The sequence below is a fragment of the Crassostrea angulata genome, chromosome 8 (genome assembly GCF_025612915.1).
Source record: "Crassostrea angulata isolate pt1a10 chromosome 8, ASM2561291v2, whole genome shotgun sequence".
NCBI classification, from domain to species: domain Eukaryota; kingdom Metazoa; phylum Mollusca; class Bivalvia; order Ostreida; family Ostreidae; genus Magallana; species Magallana angulata.
In genome coordinates, this window is record NC_069118.1 from 58,069,650 (window position 1) to 58,093,175 (window position 23,526).

A 23,526-nucleotide genomic window follows, 5' to 3' on the forward strand; every position below is an offset into this window, starting at 1 on the left:
AACTCTTCTGTTTTGGTATTTAAGTATTTAACTTTTAGTTTTGTAATTTCCTTCGATTTGTTTAATTCTCAACTTAAGTTATGCCAATTCCAATTGATTTCTCTCTCTCTCTCTCTCTCTCTCTCTCTCTCTCTCTCTCTCTCTCTTTGAGAGTTATCCTTCTTTGCACAATTCATTAAAATGTCATGTTTGTAGGTTAATGCAAATGCTTAACCATACAGGTATTATATAAATACATGTATTTTATCATAGACACATTTAATGGTATTAAATGTATTAACCACAAATTTACATGTATGTAACATGCGCGGATCCAGATATATTAGTATTTTTCCAGGGGGTCCGAGGCATATCCTCTGTAATTTTGCAATTAATGTAAATTTAAGAAATGTGATTTTTCCGAGGGGATGGGGTCTGGATCCACCCGACCCACATTCCCATAAAGATCTGCTCAGGGGCAACACATGTAGTGGTACATGTATTAACTATAAATGTACGAAGAAGTCCATCGCGGTTTGGTTATTGTATTGATATATTTTATTCATTTCCTGTTGGTCAGCGCTGCGAAGTCTTTCAAAAAGTTTGGCGTGGGGAGTGGATTTATTTAGCTCTTTCCGTGTGAACGGATTTGATACATGAAGACTAAGACTAAAAACTGGGGTGTTAATGTGTAACTCTCGAAGCTACAAAGATTGGGGGAATTATTCCAGGGCTTTGTTCAGCAGAGTGGACGTTCCAGACCTTGTCTGCCCAAGTCAAGATGCCCTAGCCCTTATCAGTGCTCGCTGTATTGTAGGACAACACCCCTCCCCAATGCATCCCCCAACACCCCACCCTCCTCAGGGTGATTTAACCTAGCTGCAGATCTGTAGCTCTCTGGTTGAAAAAATTCGGATAGACAAACCAGAGAGCTACAGTTCCAAGCGTTGTAAAAACCTCCGATTTACGCCGCCGTTTTTGTGTCGCTCGCTTCGGGAATTATATCCGACTTTAAAAGCATTCAACCGCCTAAAAAATTGGATTTATTAATGAAACATATTGTTTACCCTAACTATGCTAACTTTGTTTTCCTTTCAATGGTTCACAACGGCCATCCTTCGCCTTGGAATGTCATCGTTTTAAAAAACTCGCCTTATGACAACCATGTTTACCTAGTAGCGAGATCTCGGGTTCGTCGATTTACCCAAATGGACCCAAATTCAAGCGGAAAACAATTCTAATAAAATCCTCATAATTTAGGGAAATTTGGAAAAATAAAAGCCGAAGGTCCATAACAATAATTAAAATTATTTGAAAAAAGTTGTTTTATTTTTATATAATATATATATTTATATTATTTGAATATAATTACATACATTATATACTTTTACAAATCGAGATAAAATGCTCATCTTTATTTTTCAAAAACAATTTTTAAAGATATACTGAAATAATTTTAATTATTGTTTTGTACCTTCGGCTTTTATTTTTCCAAATTTCCCTAAATTATGAGGATTTTATTAGAATTGTTTTCCGCTTGAATCGCCATTTGGGTCGCCATTTGGGTCTTTATTTTTCTTAATAACGGCTAACAACCCCATGAAATGACTAAAACAAGTGATAATATTAGTAATAAGGATTTTATTATAATTGTTTTCCACTTTAATCGCCATTTGGGTCCATTTGGGTAAATCGACGAACCCGAGATCTCGCTACTAGGTAAACATGGTTGTCATAAGGCGAGTTTTTTAAAACGATGACATTCCAAGGCGAAGGATGGCCGTTGTGAACCATTGAAAGGAAAACAAAGTTAGCAGAGTTAGGGTAAACTATATGTTTCATTAATAAATCCAATTTTTTAGGCGGTTGAATGCTTTTAAAGTCGGATATAATTCCCGAAGCGAGCGACACAAAAACGGCGGCGTAAATCGGAGGTTTTTACAACGCTTGGAACTGTAGCTCTCTGGTTTGTCTATCCGAATTTTTTTCAACCAGAGAGCTACAGATCTGCAGCTAACCATGCATCGGACACATACCTTGGATCGGACAACTTTGTTTATAAATATACAAATAAATGTGCATGCGCTCATGTGTTGTTTCGTATATTCCTGAATTAGAACAAATGAAATTTATCATTATTAAGAATTTGACAGTCACATAGTTGTATTGCGAGAAAGGAAGGGATGTAGTGTTTGTTATTTACATTACGTATTCTAAGAGAGGTAACTCTATGCTATCCCCTACTGTGTTATGTTGGGTTATTGCCCCTTATTATGTGTGACGTTGTTTCCGGTTTGAATAAAGGTCTTCAATGACGAACCTGTTTTATTCATGGTCTAAATCTGGTTAATCCGTGTGCGTAGCATACAAGGACGCTACAATCCTTATTCACTATTTTCAATTTTTAATCATAAGGCTAGCCCAGTGTTTGTTTTATTAAACATTATGCATCAACAACTGTTCCTCGTTCGAGTCAATTCAAACTAACGAGCATTCGCAACTTTGTGTATGTCAATTAACAAACTTGATTAGTCAAGTCTTCTAATCGGAATTTCCATTTAATCAAGTGAATAAGCTCTAAGAAAAATTATCTAGAGCTAAACAATTATTTTAAGGTTTATTTCAGTGAAACTTTACATGAAAACAGTTAGATTTACCTCAGGAATGACGTACTAAATTGTATTGCGCAAGGTCACAGTAGCCGCATAACACAACGTTGCATCATCGTTTTTAACCTTTGAAAAAAAAAACAATTTGGGTCACACAAGGGACTGTCTCAAAAGCTTCATAATATAAATCAAATTGTATGAGATAAATAGAACATCTATAATTGTGTGATTTTATATTTGCTTTATCCAACTCGTTTAAATGGTTATATTCGCTCGGCAAGCCTCGCGAATATATACACCATTTCAACTCGTTGGATAAAGCAAATATAAAATCACACAATATAGATATCCTCTATATATATACATGATAATCAATCAAACTCTAATAGATCTATATAGGATATCTCATGATTTGCGATTGTATATGATTTTTGTCCAACGAGTTGTGTGTTTTCTATCCCCGAGCCTTGGCAAGGGGATAGAAAACACACAACGAGTTGGATAACAATCATATAAAATCGCAAATCATGAGATATTCTTTTTATCACATGTTTCACCTCATTTTTAGCTCACCTGAACCGAAGGTTCAAGTGAGCTTTTCTGATCACCCGTTGTCCGTCGTCCGTCCGTCCGTCTGTCTGTCCGTCCGTCTGTAAACTTTTCACATTTTCAACTTCTTCTCAAAAACCACTGGGCCAAATTTAACCAAATTTGGTACAAAGCATCCTTATGGAAAGGGGATTATAAATTGTTAAAATAAAGGGCACAGCCCTTTTCAAAAGGGAGATAATTGCGAAACAGTGAGTATAGGGTGCATGTCTTTAAAAATCTTCTTCTCAAGAACCACTGCACCAGAAATGCCAATATTTACACAAAAGCTTGTATATATAGTGAAGATTCTAAATTGTAAAAATCGTGACCCTCGGACCAAAACTGGGGCCCCAGGCGGGGTTCAACATTTAACATATATAGAAATGCATAGGAAAATGTTTAAAAAATCTTCTTCTCAAGAACCACTGCACCAGAAATGCCAATATTTACACAAAAGCTTGTATATATAGTGAAGATTCTAAATTGTAAAAATCGTGACCCTCGGACCAAAACTGGGGCCCCAGGCGGGGTTCAAAATTTAACATATATAGAAATACATAGGAAAATGTTTAAAAAATCTTCTTCTCAAGAACCACTGCACCAGAAATGCCAATATTTACACAAAAGCTTGTATATATAGTGAAGATTCTAAATTGTAAAAATCGTGACCCAAGGACCAAAACTGGGGCCCCAGGCGGGGTTCAAAGTTTAACATAGAAATACATAGGAAAATGTTTAAAAAATCTTCTTCTCAAGAACCACTGCACCAGGAATGCCAATATTTACACAAAAGCTTGTATACAAAGTGAAGATTCTAAATTGTAAAAATCGTGACCCAAGGACCAAAACTGGGGCCCCAGGCGGGGTTCAAAGTTTAACATAGAAATACATAGGAAAATGTTTAAAAAATCTTCTTCTCAAGAACCACTGCACCAGGAATGCCAATATTTACACAAAAGCTTGTATACAAAGTGAAGATTCTAAATTGTAAAAATCGTGACCCAAGGACCAAAACTGGGGCCCCAGGCGGGGTTCAAAGTTTAACATAGAAATACATAGGAAAATGTTTAAAAAATCTTCTTCTCAAGAACCACTGCACCAGAAATGCCAATATTTACACAAAAGCTTGTATATATAGTGAAGATTCTAAATTGTAAAAATCGTGACCCAAGGACCAAAACTGGGGCCCCAGGCGGGGTTCAAAGTTTAACATAGAAATACATAGGAAAATGTTTAAAAAATCTTCTTCTCAAGAACCACTGCACCAGGAATGCCAATATTTACACAAAAGCTTGTATACAAAGTGAAGATTCTAAATTGTAAAAATCGTGACCCAAGGACCAAAACTGGGGCCCCAGGCGGGGTTCAAAGTTTAACATAGAAATACATAGGAAAATGTTTAAAAAATCTTCTTCTCAAGAACCACTGCACCAGAAATGCCAATATTTACACAAAAGCTTGTATATATAGTGAAGATTCTAAATTGTAAAAATCGTGACCCAAGGACCAAAACTGGGGCCCCAGGCGGGGTTCAAAGTTTAACATAGAAATACATAGGAAAATGTTTAAAAAATCTTCTTCTCAAGAACCACTGCACCAGAAATGCCAATATTTACACAAAAGCTTGTATGTATAATGAAGATTCTAAATTGTAAAAATCGTGACCCTCGGACCAAAACTGGGGCCCCAGGCGGGGATCAAAATTTAACATAGAACTACATATGAAAAATGTTTAAAAAAATTTCTTCTGAAGAACCACTTCACCAAAAATGCCAATACATACACAAAATGTTGTATATATAGTGAAGATTGTAAAAATCGTGACCCCCGAACAAAAGTGGGGCCCCAGGAGGGGTTTAGATTTTAACATATATAGGAAAATGTTTTAAAATCTTCTCAAGAACCATCGTGCAACTGTTTGGGATATTACTATGCATACATGTACATCCTTAAATAATGTAGATTCAAAAAATTGTAACTCCCGGACAATTGATGGGCACCAAGAGGGGTTCAAAATTTAAACATTTTAAAAAACAAAGGAAAAGTTTAAAAATTTTCTTCTCAAGAACTACAATGTTTTAGTTCGTGGAATATCTATGCATGCATCCTTCGCTTATGTAGATTCCTATTTCGTAAAATCGTGACCCCCGGACCAATAATGGGGCCCCAAGATGGTGTCAAAGTTTATTATAGAAATATAAAGGTAACAGGTTAAAAAATCTTCTTCTCGAGAACTACAATGCTTCAATTTGTGAGATTACTATCATGCATACAACCTTAGATAATGAAGGTTCGAGAGTTTTAAAATAGTGACCCCTGGACTAATACTAGGGACCCAAGATGGGTTTAAAGTTAAATGTAGAAGTACCGGTATATATGGAAAATGTTTAAAAATCTTCTTTTAGAGAACTACAATGCATCAATTTGTCAGATAACTACGTAAGCACCCTCAAATAGTGTAGATTCAAAATTATAAAAGCCGTGACCTCAATCTAATACTGGGGCCCCAAGAGGTGTTCAAAGTTTAGCAGAGAAATATAGAGGGAAAATGTTGAAAAATCTTTTTCTAGGGAACTATAATGCTTCAGCTTGTGAGATAACTATGCAAGCATCCTTAAATAATGTAGATTCCAAATAATTAAAACTTTAGCACTGGACTAATACTGTGGCCCCAAAAGGGGTTCAAAGTTTAACATAGAAAGATATATTGAAAATGTTTTTAAAAAGTTCTTCTCGAGAACTATAATGCTACAGTTTGTGAGATTACTATGCAAGGATCCTCAAATTGTGTAAACTCTAATGTAGTGGAACCAAGAGTTATCTTTCTTAATGTTCTGTACAGTCTGAGAGTTATTCCTCTTGAAGTGGAACTCTTCTACGTTCAGTTTTTCAGGTTGTGTACGTGCGGTCCCACCGCAGTGCTACACATTTTCATTCCTATTTTACTATTTATGTTGTTCAAGCCAACCATAAACCTCGGACCATTACTGGGTCCCCAGAAAGGGGTTCAATGTTTAAAATAGAAAAAGCATATGCTACGAAATGTAATGTTACAAGGAACTGCTGTTCAGGTGAGCGATGTGGCCCATGGGCCTCTTGTTTTGGTTTAATCTTAATTTTTTTCTATAAAATTATAATTGTTAGCCGCACAACATATTTACTACAGGACGTCAACAACTTAACGCTCGGAAAAAAGTTCCTTAAAGATTAATATACAAACATTTAATTTTTGAGCATATTTTTATAAATTCTTAGAAAAAAATAAAGAAGATGGGGGAAGAAGATGGCACAAATGCCCATTCGGTTTAGTAGTGAAATACAATTTTGAATTTATGTTTCCCCAATTAAATCTATTCAAATAAATTATAATAAAACTTTGCAAAGGCAAAATTTCTAACTATAGTCAGTTTTTAATATACATGTATTTAACAAAAAATAAGAAAAAAAAATATTGTCGGAAATTACGGTGGTATCGAACCCGTAACTTAAAAACCCTAGATATATAAGGTTAGCTTATGCCAGGTGCTCTAACCACTGAGCCATTTCAGACACAATTAACAAAGTGGGCTTTTTAAATATTATGTGTGACTAAGGTCACGAACTACCGTACTTGTATTATTTTTTCAAAACGTTCAATTGTTGGGATACAAAATGATATTTTTAATGTATAGTGGGTCATCTCTCCACGTCTTTGTTGATTGAAATCGGTTTGTTTTCCAATCGACCTTAATTAGACTATGAGAAAAATATGCAGCAAAGACCCACTCTATAAAAGAAAATGCCCTGAAGTTCTAAAAAATGACAGTATTTGCAGGTTTTGATACGTACACGCCTGTTTGAGTCAACATATTCCAAGTATTGAACATACCTATAGGTTAAAAATCAATAATTCGTTAAATATATATTGTTTTCAATGATTTAAAAAAAACCATCAGATTTATTGATACTTTAATTTTTCAGTAGCCTGTCCAACCGCGTATGGGCATTTTACACGCCTTATCCACCCATCTTCTTAGCATTAAATGCTTCTCATTTATAACTCGACACTTTTCAAATGAGTTGTTTTGTTACTTTTTCATTCTACGTTAATAATCCGCCTGAAGCTACGTAATGTTTAGTTATGACGTCACCTGGCGTAAGAACACACAGTGGAATATAAAAAATTTATCCCATGAGTGATTTCCTGCGCATATTAAGATAAACATGTGATAAAATAATGAATCAAACTTTAATAGATCCAATAATTAATCAAACTTTAATAGATCTTATAACATTAATGAATCAAACTCCATTAGTTCTAATACTGATGTGTGTTGTTGACAGTTTTGAAACTTCAAAACTATATAACAGAAAAAAACTAGCGCACTTCAATATAATTTATTTCATTTCAAGTGTGTCGCCAGTTTCTTAATATATCCGGAATTTCATTAACGTATATTTACTCCATATAAAATGCATGCCTAAAAGTAACAAATACAATGCATGTACATTTACCATAATAGCGAGCACAGCTCGCCAGCGCGCGCCGGTGTAACGAAGAATATTGACCCGGGTTGAAAATTGACCCGGGTGTCATTATTCCACGTTGAATATTGAGACCAAAGGTGTTGAATAAAGACCCTAATCCGTTGAAAATTGACCCGCATCGTGGAATTTTGATCATGAAACCGGTTCAAAATTCAACAGCAAAGAAGCACAAATTAACGAATCAATTTTATAACTTGAGTTTATTTAATTAAAAATTATCAATTTTTATATATTTATTCTTTAGATATACATGTTCACATGTTTCAACGGGGGGGGGGGGGGGGGGGGGGGGGGGGGTACATGTAATAACTATTTTATTCATAATAAACTTTTCGCGTATAATTGCTGTGTGTGATATCTATATATTTTTAAAGAAATATATGTTTTTAATAATACATGTATTAGTATACATGGTTACACGTTAAAATATTCAATTCAGTAAAACTCTTTTTTTAATTTGCTGGAAAAGTGTACAAATATAAATAATTTTTAAAAAATTACAATACGTCATATTATTTAATTTTGGTTTTACGTTCACCCAGTAAATTGAAACTTTGATATTGTTCATTGTAAATTTTCTGAGTGGATGTAAATAAAAAAAATTACAGTATGTCATATTGAGCTTTTTGTGTTTGCACCCACTCAGTTTGTTAAAACTGTGACTGTCTAAATTTTGTATTCACACCCACCCAGCCAATAACAGTTTACAAAATGAAGATATGCTAACATGATTGTACTCTTTCATGAACAATGCTGTTGTAACTATACCTTGAAAGCCGAATTTTGGTGTTTTATTTGTTCCGTTAGAATAACTTTTGATGTAACTAAATATCATCAAATCGCTAATTTTTCTAGGCATTAACAATTCTGCTTCATGGAATCTGTAGCAAGTTAGCAACCTAATTTTTGTACAGGATGACAATAAAATTTTGCTTTAAAGTAAACTGCTTTGATCACAAAAATTTATCATAAATTTACTAACAGTAATTGTTTTCGTCAATGAATTGGTAAATTGCATTTTGTGAATAGAAATAAGTAGTAGAAGATCATACAGCAGCGTTGGAGTAGATGATTGACCTTCCTATCACAGCCACCTACATTATTAATTTAATTTAAACGTGTTTAATGTGTATATTATGTGTATATAAGACATGAGGTACTTGAATATTAAATAATTATCTGAATATTTATCATGTATGATTGTATGACATATTGTTGGTAGACATGTTCACTCACACCTATATTAACAAACATATCACCTTCATTTATACCTGCAGAGATACAAACATAATGAGATTTTCATGATCCAGCCCATTTGAAAAGAACAGTAAATAAAAGGGAACTATATATTAAGTAAATATACAGGTATAATACTTAAATTTAAACAGTGTACCTTAAGAGAATCAAAAACGCTTTGGAGATCTAATATAAGTATAAACATGGGGAACAATTTTACAATTTTATCTATATGAAAAATCAGAACTACCACAAAGTATATAGTTCATATAAAATGGTACACTAATGTCAAAAAGTTGTTTAAAAAGTTCGTCTTTTTGTTGAGTGTATCTTGGATATCCAGGGGAAAAATCACATTTCCTTCAGATTCAGACCCACAGTATAAACATCGATTCACATCAGAAAAAAAATCCTTAAATAAGTAAGCTTTACTAGCTTTATTCCGTAATTGACGTAAAATAATATTTCCTATTATCTTAACTGAAAGGTTTGTAAACTCTAGGTATATTTTGTTTTTTAAAGTTTTGACTTAATAGAAAGATAAAGTTAATGAAATTTTCTATATTCCATAATTTACATGTAGACGGAGCAAAGCTATTGTAATAAGTATATAGTGGTATATAGTAAAAAAGCTAATTCGATCTATGATTATATGCATGTTCAGTAAGAAAATATGATTGAATTCAATCTAACATATCTTGTGGTGCTAAACCATTTATATTCTTGTAGAATATAATTAGTTTATGGTTATCCCTTCGAGATTGCAAGGTTTCCAAATTAAGCTCACTATATAAAATTATTTTAGAAGAATTAACTCTGATCCCTGTCACTGTCCTGGTTGCTTCAATTTGTACATGTTTAAGCAATTCGGATTTTTCCTTGATACAGCTGCTCCAAACAACATATCTATCAGTTGTATACTTTTCGCATACCTTTTTAATGTATATACCATTAATATAATTAGATCAACCATCCTCCGACTGTATATTTAGATGCAAACCTACTTTTTTTTAAAATTGATAACATTTTTGCTGTAGAGGGTATATGTTTTTAATTTTGAGAAAATATATTACGTCAGTTGCCTGTGTTTCTAATTTACAGGTAAATAATAGAATTGAAAACTCAAAATAATAGAAATAAATTGCATTTTTAAGAAGAACCATGACTGTATATGCAGAAAATTGGATGGTGCTTCAATAAAGTTAATCAGACAAGTTTATGAAAAATCATTTTTAAGTCGTAGAAAATTATAAACATGTGTAAATATGTATATGCTGTATATATACGTATAAAAAAAACCCAGTATATATGAAAATTGTTGAATTGCCTTAAAAGTGACGGACAATATGTTTGTTAGATGTATTTATCAGAGACTGTGACAAGTTTAAACTTTAAATTCTGTCACATGAGGGAATGAAAACCATGGCATCTATGTCAAAAAATATTCTAGCCCTACCCGCCTGCTCCATTCCGAAGCAAACGGTCATCTTCTTAGCTTTTATACATAGTATTGTAATAATAAATGGGTATCATATTTTCAATCTAAAAACTAAATGATTAATTGGACATATCAGCCGAAAAGAAATTAGCCACGTCCGCATATGTATTGGACAGTATGTACATTTTAAAACTGAAACTTTCAAATGTGTGCATGATTGTACATTTAAACCGTGTAGAGTAAGTTCCAGTTCAGATCAAAACTCTGAGGTTTGGGTCAATTCTCAACAGGATCAATTTTCAACGGGTCGAGGACATCAGAGTTTAGAAAAATCTTTCTCATACCGTTGAAAAATGACCCCGGGTATAAATTTCACGATTTTGGTCTCAATTTTCAACGTTGAAAAATGACCCCCCGGGTCAATATTCAACGTTGAAAAATGACCCCCGGGTCAATTTTCAACCCGGGTCAATATTCTTCGTTACACCTGTAAGCTCTAAGAACCAGTGGGCGCGGGGAAAAGAACGAGCTAAACTTACAGATTCATCAAACAATTTTTTTGTCTATGTCCCGTATTGCTCTCTATACTCTGTCCCGAGTTTTTGCTTCCATCACTTTTTGCTTGATATTTCAATAATAGTAAATACCTTTGTGCTCAAACAACGTTCATCTGCTAATATGAAAAATGTCCAGATTATCTGTTTTGAAAAGCCCCCTCTACCGCTTCAGGCTTCAATACACATCCCAAAATTGAAAGTCTACGGAGAGTTTGCATTGCAACCGCCATTAATAAGCCCGGATGATAACGTTAAAAAATTGCGCGAGGTATCCCGAGTACTTCCGAATGGAGAAAAGTTGTAAACATTTCCCATTATAAATCTCTGTAAGAAAATTGATTTCGTTTCTGTGAAATTTTATGAGTGAAAATGGATAATTGTTCAATGACGATATCTTGGATATATTCCCTTTCATCGATTTCAATTGTACATGTATTTCTTTAATTCATAGGTATGTGTATTTTTATTAAAAATCATCATTAATTGATGGAAGCAATATATATACTATAATGTTTTCACCCGTTGTGCTATGCCAAAAATAGCCGACATTTAACTCGTAATTTACGGTGTCTTGAGGTTTTAAGACACTTTTTGAGTACCGCACAAGCTTTGCCAACATTTCAGGAAATCATTTGATTACGGTATAATATCGGTCAAGTAACCCCAGTACACTGATGCATTCCATATATCTCGCATGCATATATCTTGTTAGCTTATGGTTTTTTAAGTAAACTGTTAGTCAAGACAAGCTTTGTCGATTTATCTTCGAAAAGAAGTTGTTGTTTGTTTGTTTGTTTTGTTTTTGTTTTTTTGGGGTTTTTTTTTTGGGGGGGGGGGGTGTTGTTGTTGTTGTTTTGTCTTTGGAAACGCCCCCTGGATCTCATCTTCCCAAGTCAAGGGTTTCTGATCCGCTCCGCTTTATGTAGAGAGGAGCGGATCAGAAACCCTTGACTTGGGAAGATGCCTGGATCCATGATAACGCAGAGTCTGTATACAGAGAGCTATTTAAACACAACCATTAATTGGAGCTCCGACTGCTTACAGACGGTGGTTCGGTCAAGTACTCCTCACATATACAATGGTTGACAAAGCAGCAGAGCTTTATCATGCTGTGTGTGAAAATAATGCGGACAAAATCCTAGAACTTCTGGACAGCGGGGCCAATCCGAATGAATATTATGACGACATGGAGAACATCAGTTCAAGCTCCATCCTCCATGTCTGTTGTGGAAAAGGACATCTCGAGTCGATTCGGGTCCTCGTGGACAGAGGGGCCGACATCATGTCACGTGACAAATGGCGGATGTCACCACTGATCCACGCCATCATGCCCCAGTTTACGGAAGTGGTTGAATTCCTGGTAACAAGATGCCCGGATGTTGTCAATATGTGCGATAAATTTGGTAAAGCTCCATTACATTATGCCATTGAGTCAGACTGTGTGGCAATGGTGAACTTGTTGATTTGTAATGGCGCGGATGTAAACATTGGGACAATGAAAGGAATTACCCCTCTCATGTTGTTGTGTTCTAAATCTGATGTACAGAATATGACTCAGAGATGATGCGTCTACTGATAAACCATGGAACCTTAGTTAACTTGAGGGACTTGGCGGCCAAACGCAGTGCTTTACAAGTATATGTACTATAAGCATACGCTAATATCGTCAATCATTTTTATAAATGTAACTTTCGTCACAATTTTCTGTTGTAACATTATTTAACGGATTTACAGAACCTTAAGGAGGCTGGATGGTCAATAAAATGCCTATTTACTTTAAGATTTCAATTATCCTGATATTTTGGCCGGCATAAACAATTAGATATAAATCCAAAATATTTTGCTCTCAAATTTAATATTTAGAATTTTAAATATTTTCTTAGAGGTCTCTGCCCAAGGAGATTTATACAGTATTAAAACGGTCATGAACATCCAATCCAGTCCCTATTTTTACACAACGCACATTTTTCAGTATGCCGCTCTTAAGCTGAAAGTTGAAGCGGTCCAGATTCTGCTAGAGGCGGGCGGTGACCCAAATACTCTGGACGGGGCCGGGGGAACTCCAATGACTAACGTGATCCGCCAGTGTGTGAGAGCTGACGGGACCATCCGTACCGACGACTGTCTGACCATTGTCCTGATGCTACTCCACGCCGGAAGTGATGTCAACATGACAACCTGTGAGGAATGCTGTCCGCTCATGGGGGCCTCGATTTTGAGGTGCCCGACTTTGGTCAAGTTTTTCTTGGATCATGGCGCGAATCCCGGTATTCGATGTAAGTTGGACATGCATTTTTTCATGATTAAACCATTCTAAAACCGTCGTCAAAAATAAAGTGACTTTAATGTCACTGGATTTTATTTGGATCCTTATATCAATCTCTATAATTCATGTTAATTTTTTTTAAGTTGACCCTTAAAGCTTACATTTCTAATATATAAGTTTAATTAATTTAATATATTTTATTTTGAAAAGTTCAAAATATTAAATATGAACCCTTTACATGTATCTAACCAATATGTCACGTAGACTTATATAATTATATAATATCGTCATGAGGCAATAATAATGGATATTTATGAGAACAATTCTTGTTGTTTCCTTTGAAATGAAACTGATTAACGATAAATTTAAAGCATAAAGTGGTCAATTTTAGTTGCCTGTGGAATAACTCCCATTCTGCCAGCCGTTTGTAACCACGACACCCAGACGATCAGACTTTTGCTTGAATACAACAGTCCTATCAATCTCCCAGGCCGAATCGTCAGGCGGAGAGAGGAGTTCTACTTTGATCCCTGTGAGCTGGCCATCCACTTGGGTTTCTTTGACGTAGTGGAACTGTTATATGATTATGGCTATAACCTATCGAAGTACCCGTATCTAGTTGATCCTATGGGCACTATTGATACTCCTGCGGCGCTCAAAGAAAATACCCTAGCTCTAGGGCAGCTATGTTCGCTAGCATCTAACCCTCATTCGTTGTTTAAAGTTTCAGCTCTAACTATTCGTAAAGTTTTACAGAAGAATTTACACGACAAAGTCAGACTGTGACCTCTGCCATCATCTTTACAGGAAGACTTGCTTTGTTTAGCTGCTCACTGACAAAAAATAAATAAATAAAACAATGGTCAATGAAAGCCTTGTCATGAATTAACAAAAACTTATATATAAATTACTCAATTGACAATTTTGAAGCACCCCCAAAAAATACATTTGTAAGAGTTTGCCTTGTTGATACCATGTTATGAATATTATTTTGATTGATTCGTAATGTTATTACAGACAAAGGCATGTTAAGTTGTTTGTTTTTACATGTAAGTGTATAATTGACTTATCATATTTCTTTTTGAACATATGCATTTATATGTATCACCCATTTGTTTTGAAGGACATCTAGCGATATTGTTGAATAAGGAAATGTTGCTTTCGGTAAATATAAACAAGAAAATGCTTTCTTTGACGATTCATGCGGGCTATGAAGGTAACGATGATTGCAGAAAAAATTAAATGACCCGCTGACGCGGGTTAAGTATTTTTTTTTGTAATGTCGCCACGTTCATATCCCTCATAACTCACCAAAAGAAAGCATTTTATTATTTCAATAATCATGACCTTTAAAAGAGACCAATCTTCCCATATTGTTTGTACTTATATTCTGTGTGGGATATAATACACTAAATGGACTGAAGTAAATAAAATTGAATTTTGACTGGATATTGTTTTAAACATAAATCTGCATAATTGCATATCAGATGTAACTATAGTTTGTAAGACTGATACCCCAAAAGTTTTGAATATATCGAGGAACCAATCTCCGTAACGGTGAGGTTACAGAAAATCTTGTTTACCAAAATATGTTACATTCTTCTATCAGTTGATGTCGCTCAAGGTTTGAAAAAAGCTAAATGTACCCTACATCTTTGTATTTTAATATAATAAATATTTAATTGAATTGAATGCTGAAAAAACAATAATAGCAGTCATACTTGTTGGCTGTATATTTGTTTTCGATTGAATGCGATGGATGTGAATTTTAAAACGAGAGTGGCCTAATTGTTACAAATAACATGTAAAATACCGTACACTCTGACTGACAGTTTTCATCCAAATAAAGGAGTTATCTCTCTTTGATAAGCAATAATTCATTGAAACGTGCATTAAAATACATTGAAGATCGTCTTAATAAAAACCTGGTTTCCTAATCATGATTTATTCAGCTTAGTTTTAGAATTCTATCTCCGTAGATTTTTAGTGCCTCATCAAGAGGAGCATGGTAAAGCTGTACATACCTATAGAATATATATACATGGTATACATACATGTATGTATATATATATATTCTACATAAGCAAGTAACTCAACCTAAAGTACAGAATCTGTTTTTTGTATACTTAACTTTTTCTTAATTATAAATGACAGGTTTTATCTATAAATTCATACTTTTAAAAAAAATAAAAATTCAGTTCAATTTACTTTCTTAAATGAATGGAAACAAAAAAAATTTGAAACTTTCCTAAGATTTAACCTATGTGTGTTCCTAAGATTTGACGTAAGAATGTTCCTAGGCAGGCACGTAGCATCGATTTTGAAAGTGTGTGGGGGGGGGGGGGCAGACTCATCCAAAAAATCTTGACAAGCAAAAAAAAAAAAAAAAAATAAGGGAAATGGCAGTTTCCCAAAATCTTCAAAATCCTAATCCGTGGAGGGGGGGGGGGGGGGGGGCAGGGGGGGGGGGGGTTGGCGTAGATTTATAAATTGTTACTTCGATTTCTCTCATGTCTGTTCCAAATTTTATACATACTCCCAAAAAAGTGGGGGGGGGGGGGGGGCAACCCCATGATAATTCAATTTTTACCATGTAAATTTAAGAAAACTATTTGGTGCGAGAAAAAGTGGGGGAGGGGGGGGGGCAGGCCCTCTCCCCCTGATGCTACGTGCCTGCTCATTTAGAATTAAGTGGACAGAATGTAGGCTATGCTTGTCCACCTCTCGAAAAAAAATGTATTATAACACTATGCTTCGTTTGTCTGCTAAAACAAATGGTACATAGATAAGACTTGATGAATAATATTGAATACTTATTAAACGATCACTATCTTATAATGGAGCCCTGCTCCAACATCAGAATCACCGACCCTGTAGCCATAACTTGGTAGAAGCCTCCTCATTTATCATCAGCATTTGCTTGTTTATCCACTGATTGTCCAACAGTTGACAAAGAAGAGTTTGTTAAAAAAAATATGAATTGTAAAATTTTTACCCCAAAACATTATGGCCCCTGGGGATGGTAGTCATGAATTGCACAATTTATGCTCCACTATAAAATATATTGTATAAACTACAAAAAGAATATATTATTATACGATTTATTAAGTAAAAAGTAAAAGAATTCAATCACATTTTTATAAATATTGTGCCCCGAGAGGTTTTAACCGCATTTAATGTCTGCCTATAGCATGTCATGATGTTGTTGGATCAGCACATGAAAGATTAACGATCTAATATATATATATAAAGACTAACTGCCGAAATAACTTACGAGTGAGCATTCACAATCAAATCAAAACTAGATCCTCCACGCTCTCGTCAAATACGGTAGCGTGAAGGATCTAATTTTAATTTGATTGCAGGCACGTAGCATCGTTTTTGAAAGTGTGTGTGTGTGTGTGTGTGTGTGTGGGGAGGGGGGGGGGGAAGCAGACTCATCCAAAAAAAAAAGCAAAAAAAAGGGGGGGGGGGTGTTACCCAAATCCTGAAAATCCTAATCCGTTGGGGGGGGGGGGGGGGGGTTATACTTTTCACTTCAATTTCACTGTTTATTTCCTTATTTTCAATTCAATTTTTACAGGGTCACAGAAAAGTGGGGGGCCAACGTTAATTCAAAATTCTTTCACTTTTTGTTCATGTAAATAACAATAAAACTCATACAGAAGGACGAGAAAAAAAATTTCAAATGACTTCTTCAGATAAAAAACACATAGAGATAAATGATGTTTATTAATTTTAATCATAGCTTGTTTTCTTTGTGATATATACGTTTGTTGTTTATTTATTTTTTTTTTTCAATAAAGGCAATAACTAGAATCCGTTACAGGTGCGGATCCAAAATTTTAACTATTTTAAAAAACCAATGAAAATGAATTTCTTTATACTACAATGTACAATTACCTTTATTCAATATTGTGGAAATGAACTTGACAACAGGGAATGTTTATCTATTAAAAAAAGAAAATGAACAGCATATCAAAACATCAGCATATTTTGACCCCCCCCCCCCCCCCATTTTTTTTGGTGGTATTGTTAGGCTACATAAAATTTGCAAATTTATAAATGATTTGCAACATATTCTTGTATACATTTTATAGTCTGTCTCATGTTACAGTTTTCAGCCATTTTTTATGAATTTTAAAGATAATACCGGTACAAATACCTGACAAATTGAAACAAGGGGAAAATTATAATTTTGTCATTCACAATTTGATTCTTCACTATTTTTACCTGGAAAAATTAACATGAAAGAAAACAAATTAATAACGGAAAATTTTTAAATCTTTCTTCATTCCGAAGTAGTTGGGACACCTTCCACACATTTTCAACTTACTCGTCTGGGTACTCTTCATTTTGGTAATTTGGTAAAAAAAAAAAAAAGGTATTATGATTGATTGATAATCAAAATATTTTTTAAAAAATGGTGGAAGCAGAGACTTTTGACAGGGTATAATACATAACTGTGTGTTTTTATATTTTCCCTGAACAATGTATTTTATTAAAATAAATATTTCAGAAATGCCAGGTTCTGGTCAAAAACACTATGGCTGTTTCAACTGTCCTAAAAGAGTAAGACAGAAGGATAGGCACATAATATCGTCTAGAAATAGATCTTTTATTGCCAAATTAACAGGAAGGACTCCATCACACAGTGACTTTCTCTGTAACAAATGCAGATGTATGTGCCACCATCACATCAAAAAGAAAACCAGTATCCCCAGCAGGGTACAGCAGGTTCCAGCACAATCCACTGAAGCTCCTCCATTCCGAGTCCTCCATGCATTCCTCTCCCATTTCCCAGCACATCTAGAGGACATGCTTCATGCTGCATCTGCAAGCGCCAAGGTCCAAAGCTGGTTGTCGTCCCAGTAGGTGTAAGACATCACATCTTCATCACTAAAGAGGTCATCATCCCTGCTGGAGCTCGCTGCTGTCCAAACCACCTACAACAGAACATAGAAAATCTCAATCCTTTATCTGATTCTACTTTGTTTAATAAATCAGGAATCACAGAACTAGTTAAGTTTTTGCGGAATGTGGTTTTAAAGAAGGAGAGGACAAGATTAGACTTTGATAGCCGTGGGAATCTTGCTCAACAGATTACCAAAGTCTGCTTGGAATTCCAAAAACAGCCTTTGAGAACTTACTGAAGTATGTTGAGGGGAAAGTGAAGGTCACTCCAGTAAGAACAGTGCAGACAACCTTAGCCATATTTCTAATGAAATTAAGAGGAGAGGAGTCAAATCGAATTCTGTCCACTCTATTCAACCTATCCAAATCCAGTGTACATAGAGGTGTGAAATCAATACGAACAGCACTGATGAATGGTGGATTTGTAGCCGAAAATCTGGGATTTGGACATGTTACCAGGGAACAGATAATTCAGGAGCACACAAGACCTCTGGCCCAGATGATTCTTGGTGATACAGTTTCCCAGCCATCAATACTTGTCCTTGATGGTACTTATATAAATATACACAAACGTGGCAATTTCAAGTTTCAACGACCATAGGGGCCAAGCCCGTTTTAACATTAATTTCAATGTATCCATACTTTATTTATGGTTACATTGAAATTAATGTTAAAACGGGCTTGGCCCCTGTGTCAACGACAGTCATTCAGTCTTCACAAAGGACGGCCACTGGTGAAGCCAATGATTATTGTGTCCACAACAGGTTACTTTGTGTCAGTACTGGGTCCTTATATTGCTAGAAACAATGATGCTACAATCCTTAACCACATAATGCACAGCAACCTTGAGGACATTCGGAGCTGGGTACAGGAGGAGGACATATTTGTGGTTGATCATGGATTTAGGGATTCCCTGGACTGTCTGGAGCAGATGGGGATTAATGCCAAAATGCCTTCATTCCTGAACAAAGGCACAGGGACCAAGCCCGTTTTAACATTCATTTCAATGTAACCATTATGGTTACATTGAAATTAATGTTAAAACGGGCTTGGTCCCTGTGAACAAAGGAGATAAGCAGATGTCTACAGAAAATGCAAACACCAGTCGATAAGTGACAAAGGTATGGAATATAATTAGTATCAATATATCTTTCAATATAAGATATATTTGTAAAATAAATTAATGCATGTAAATAACCTACTAATCTAAATACCGGTAGTACCATTCATGTTTAAGTAATAAAAGAAAACCCTATTAATAATTACGACTATATGTTCCATATTATATTTCACAGATACGTTGGGTTGTTGAGTCTGCTAACGCTAGGATCAAGCAATGGCGTTACCTAAGACACATCCTACCTTCCAGTCAAATTCCCTACATTGGTGACTTTGTCAGGATTGTATGCGCCATTTGCAATAGGCAAGTTATTACTAAATAATATAAATATATAAAAATAATATATATAAAAATCTACAGGGTCTTTTATTTATGAATTTATCAAAACTAAAACTTGCTAGACTTTAATAAATTTTTAATAAATATTTTTTTTAAAATTGAGTATCAATTATACATGTATTTCTATTATTTTGCTATGAATATGTAATACAGTTATATCAAATAGATCAGGGATTTTTCTTCTTACAACTTTTAAGCCTTGTATTTTTTTAAATACAGTTTAGTTAAAAAATACACACATGATATACTCATTACTTACTTCCATTTTACTTTCAGATACCTAAAACCCCTTGCTAGTGGAGACACTGAAGAAGACCAGGTCCTTGGTGCAAAAATGGTTTTTCTCTCCAAGCAAGTAAATACCCTTCAGTATCATATACATGTAGAAGAAAACCATCTGGACAGACGATCAGTATGCTGGAAGGAGATTGATGACTTACTGGACTTTCCAACCATGGATGAGGAACAACTTGGAGCCATCACATGCGGTGTATACCAATTGCGTCTATCACCATCCTATGCCCAAGAACATGTAGAGGGAGAATGCAGCATCAAAGTCCACAGAGAGGAGCCAGGCCTTCTTCGTGTAAAACTGCAGAGTCGTCACGTGTCATCAAGATCCTACCTATTGTGGATACAGTATGGTGAGGGTGAAGTCAAGGCTTGGTACTGCAAGTGCAGGGCTGGTGCTCGTGTTGTGGGTATGTGTTCCCATGTTGCTGCCATCCTTTGGTATCTGGGACATGCTCGCCATCAAAGAGATGAGAAACTGGGAGTGCGAGACTGGGGGGAGTTTGTTGATGATGCCACACTGGTGGATGACTCTGACAGCTCCAGTGAAAGTGATGAAAGAGGAATAGATGTGTGACAAGTATGTCCAGTTTAAGTTGTACATTTACCTGAGTGTACAGTTCTGGGTTTTTCTCATTGTATGTTGACTTTGAGAAACTAATGTTTTGTTTCATTTTTTAATCTGTACTGATATATGAGAGAGAGAGAGAGAGAGTATTTTATTGATGAGAGTGAGAGAGAGTTAAATTTCACTTGTATCATGCATAAACAATTGATATGTAAATGATTCAATGTATTATTTCTGCAGCAATTTAATGTTTTATTACTCAAATACTTTGTTGATATAATTGTAATAACTGTAATGTCAGGAAAAATGCATGTTCATACATATCCTGTTACTCCTGTAATTAATTTTTATAAGCTATATAATCAACCATGACCTACTGGCATTTGATTTATTCATCTTTCCTCGCAAATATTATCTATATCAATTGAATACACATCATCGTTGTTATTAGTTATTTCTGGGTTATGGATAATATAATGATTAAGAATTAGTATATGTTTTGTTTTATTTATCGACACTGACTGACTTGATCAGTAAGCTTATAAAAAATAACCTACTAGCTATAAGCTTCATAAGAAATAGACAAATTAAATTAAGAAAATATCGATGTTAAAATACTTACACTTCTCATGTGAATTGTAGCTAGAATACTGATGATCGCTGCAAATGTTGTTGTCAAAAACTCCCGAGTAAATTCGAGTCGACAATGTTTTTACAGGAAGCGGTGTCGATTCAGTTCGTTACTGTGCACATACGTGTATGGTCCATGTGTGTCAATTAAGAGCACCCAGAAGGATAATTTGAATAATTTATTGAGTTTAAAAACTGATTACAGATTAATCCTTTCTAATTATACATTCTGAATAAACAAATATTTTAATTATTATAATTGAGATTATAATTGCTTTTTAGTGCATCAGCCATGTTTATCTACCCTCGATATAACATGTTAACCATATTGTTATTTGTAATTTTACCGCAGCATATTGCAATAGACAAAATTATTAACACATTTATTTATTTTGATTTCCCTGCACACATATCTTTCAATCATTTGCTGAATAATGCATATGCAATTATGCATGTACACAGCACTGTGCATCGTGATCATTTTCATGCAAATAAGCCGACTTGACAATTTATAACACCATATTTAACAACGTTATACAAGAAAACAATGAGATATATATATAAAAAAAAAAACATTTCCGGGAAGCACGTATTCTAGAGAGTATATAATGGTACAATTTTCAATATTTGAAACTAGGCCAATTTTCATGGTTTGTGGGTCGAGTTCTTTAAGAAAAATCTGCGCTGCGTGAAAAAGTGGGGGGGGGGGGGGCAGGCCCCTCCCCACCCCCACCCCACCCCACCCCCGATGCTACGTGCCTGGATTGGGGCATTCATAACTTAGACGTTATATGTTGCAACATTTACTGGCATCACTGAAATATATATATATATATATATATATATATATATATATATATATATATATATATATATATATATATATATATATATATATATATAATATATAGTTCCTCTTTTATAGAGACAGAGGACCAGTCAACAGACAGACAGAACAGACGACAGTAGACGCGATGGAGTCGGAGAAAAACTAGGTCTGGAAGAAGAGATATAGAGACCTACACATCAGGGAGTTTAATTTTATATACCAACTCATAAGATTGGAGTCACAAAAGTGTTCTTCCGATCACACACATATGATAACATCAATTCATATGTCAAACGTTATGTTGAAGTTCATAAGCCAGACTTCATTTCTGTCGGCTAGTTCATGTTTATCATGATACTCATCAACCTTTTCAATTTAATTCAGATGAATAAGATTATCTTAACTGTCCTTTAACAATTAACTACATGTAGCACGAAGTATCATGCGCGGATCCGGGGAGGGGGGGGGGGGGTACGAGGGATATTTTTTGACAAGCGCTTAACCTGTTAACGCTTGTTTCATACAGTAGGCTAGTTTTTCTATTGTGTATAGAAAATAGACCTCCTGTCTAAAACAGGCGCCTGTGGATATTTTTGGTAATTTCACTATGTATAACTAAGAAATGAAAAAAAAAAACCGAAAAGAGGGGATGTTTCGGACCCCCCCCCACCCCACCCCACCCCGATCAGCGCATGATGTATTGAATCTCGTTTTGGGGTTACTCGGAAGTTTTATTTAAACCAATCACGTGATTTTTACAGGCTGCCAGGGAGAACCATCAACAAGGAAGTGTAAACAAATGGTAAACATTAAAGATATGTCGCCATTTTGAGTTAAAGGCCTTTATAAAGGTGTGTATAGTTCGTTAAATGCGTTAATTATTGTCAGCTGTTAGTTTCTGATTGTTGAAAATTTAAATCTAATGCTTATAATCTTTAATTTGTTTCCATTGAGTATAAATGTTGTATATCAATGAATATTGCTGAAATGTATCAGCTTACATTAATTGAAAATTAATGAAGAAAATATGAACAGATTTTTTGTTTGAATAACAAAAATAGACAAAAACAGCAACCTGTAGCTTTTTTTAGGTCACCTGAGTCACTCAGGTGACCAATTGCAAATGGTCTTCATTCGTCGTCATATGGTGTGCGTCGTCCGTCGTGCCTGCATGACACTGCATGTCTGCATTAAATTAACAATAAATTAAAAAATTTTAAAAATCTTTTCTACACCCATACATACATGTATGAGGAAAATGCATGGTTATGATGTACATGAAACTCTCTACCAAAATTTTGAGCCATATAGAGTTAATGCATATTGTGTTTTAAATTCTTCTTCTCTACTCTCACACATCTGTATGAAAAACTGACTTAGTAATTATGTTAACCTGGATGTTCTCTACTAAAATTATAAATTTCATGTCCCCTGGAGTATGGGTTTTGACTGTAGGGCCTAGGTGGATGTTTAGTGTAAAAGCATATAATGTTTAAAAATTATATTCTCTACTCCCACTCACCTGAAAGGAAAACTCACAGAGTAAAGAATGTTTTAGACCAGGAAGCCCACTATGAAAATCATAAACTTTATGTCCCCCGAGGTAGGGGTTCTGACTCTAGAGCAGGGCCA

The 23,526-nt window shown here is 34.8% G+C and overlaps 1 protein-coding gene, 1 long non-coding RNA gene and 1 pseudogene across 2 annotated transcripts in view; all 3 read left to right on the forward strand.

Annotated features, from left to right (window-relative positions):
- The first annotated feature begins 11,953 nt into the window (after positions 1–11,953).
- LOC128159801 (ankyrin repeat and KH domain-containing protein 1-like) lies at positions 11,954–14,997 on the forward strand (annotated as a pseudogene).
- A 3,362-nt stretch (positions 14,998–18,359) lies between these two features.
- Positions 18,360–20,022, forward strand: LOC128159825 (uncharacterized). Its single transcript, XR_008240188.1, has 3 exons — positions 18,360–19,238; positions 19,413–19,520; positions 19,853–20,022. It is a non-coding gene; the product is annotated as an uncharacterized LOC128159825 (long non-coding RNA).
- A 1,977-nt stretch (positions 20,023–21,999) lies between these two features.
- Positions 22,000–23,526, forward strand: part of LOC128159789 (uncharacterized) — a 30,712-nt gene continuing 29,185 nt past the window's right edge. The window contains exon 1 of the mRNA XM_052822990.1: positions 22,000–22,745. The gene's annotated coding sequence lies outside the window, so the exon portion shown is untranslated. The remainder of the gene's footprint in view (positions 22,746–23,526) is intronic.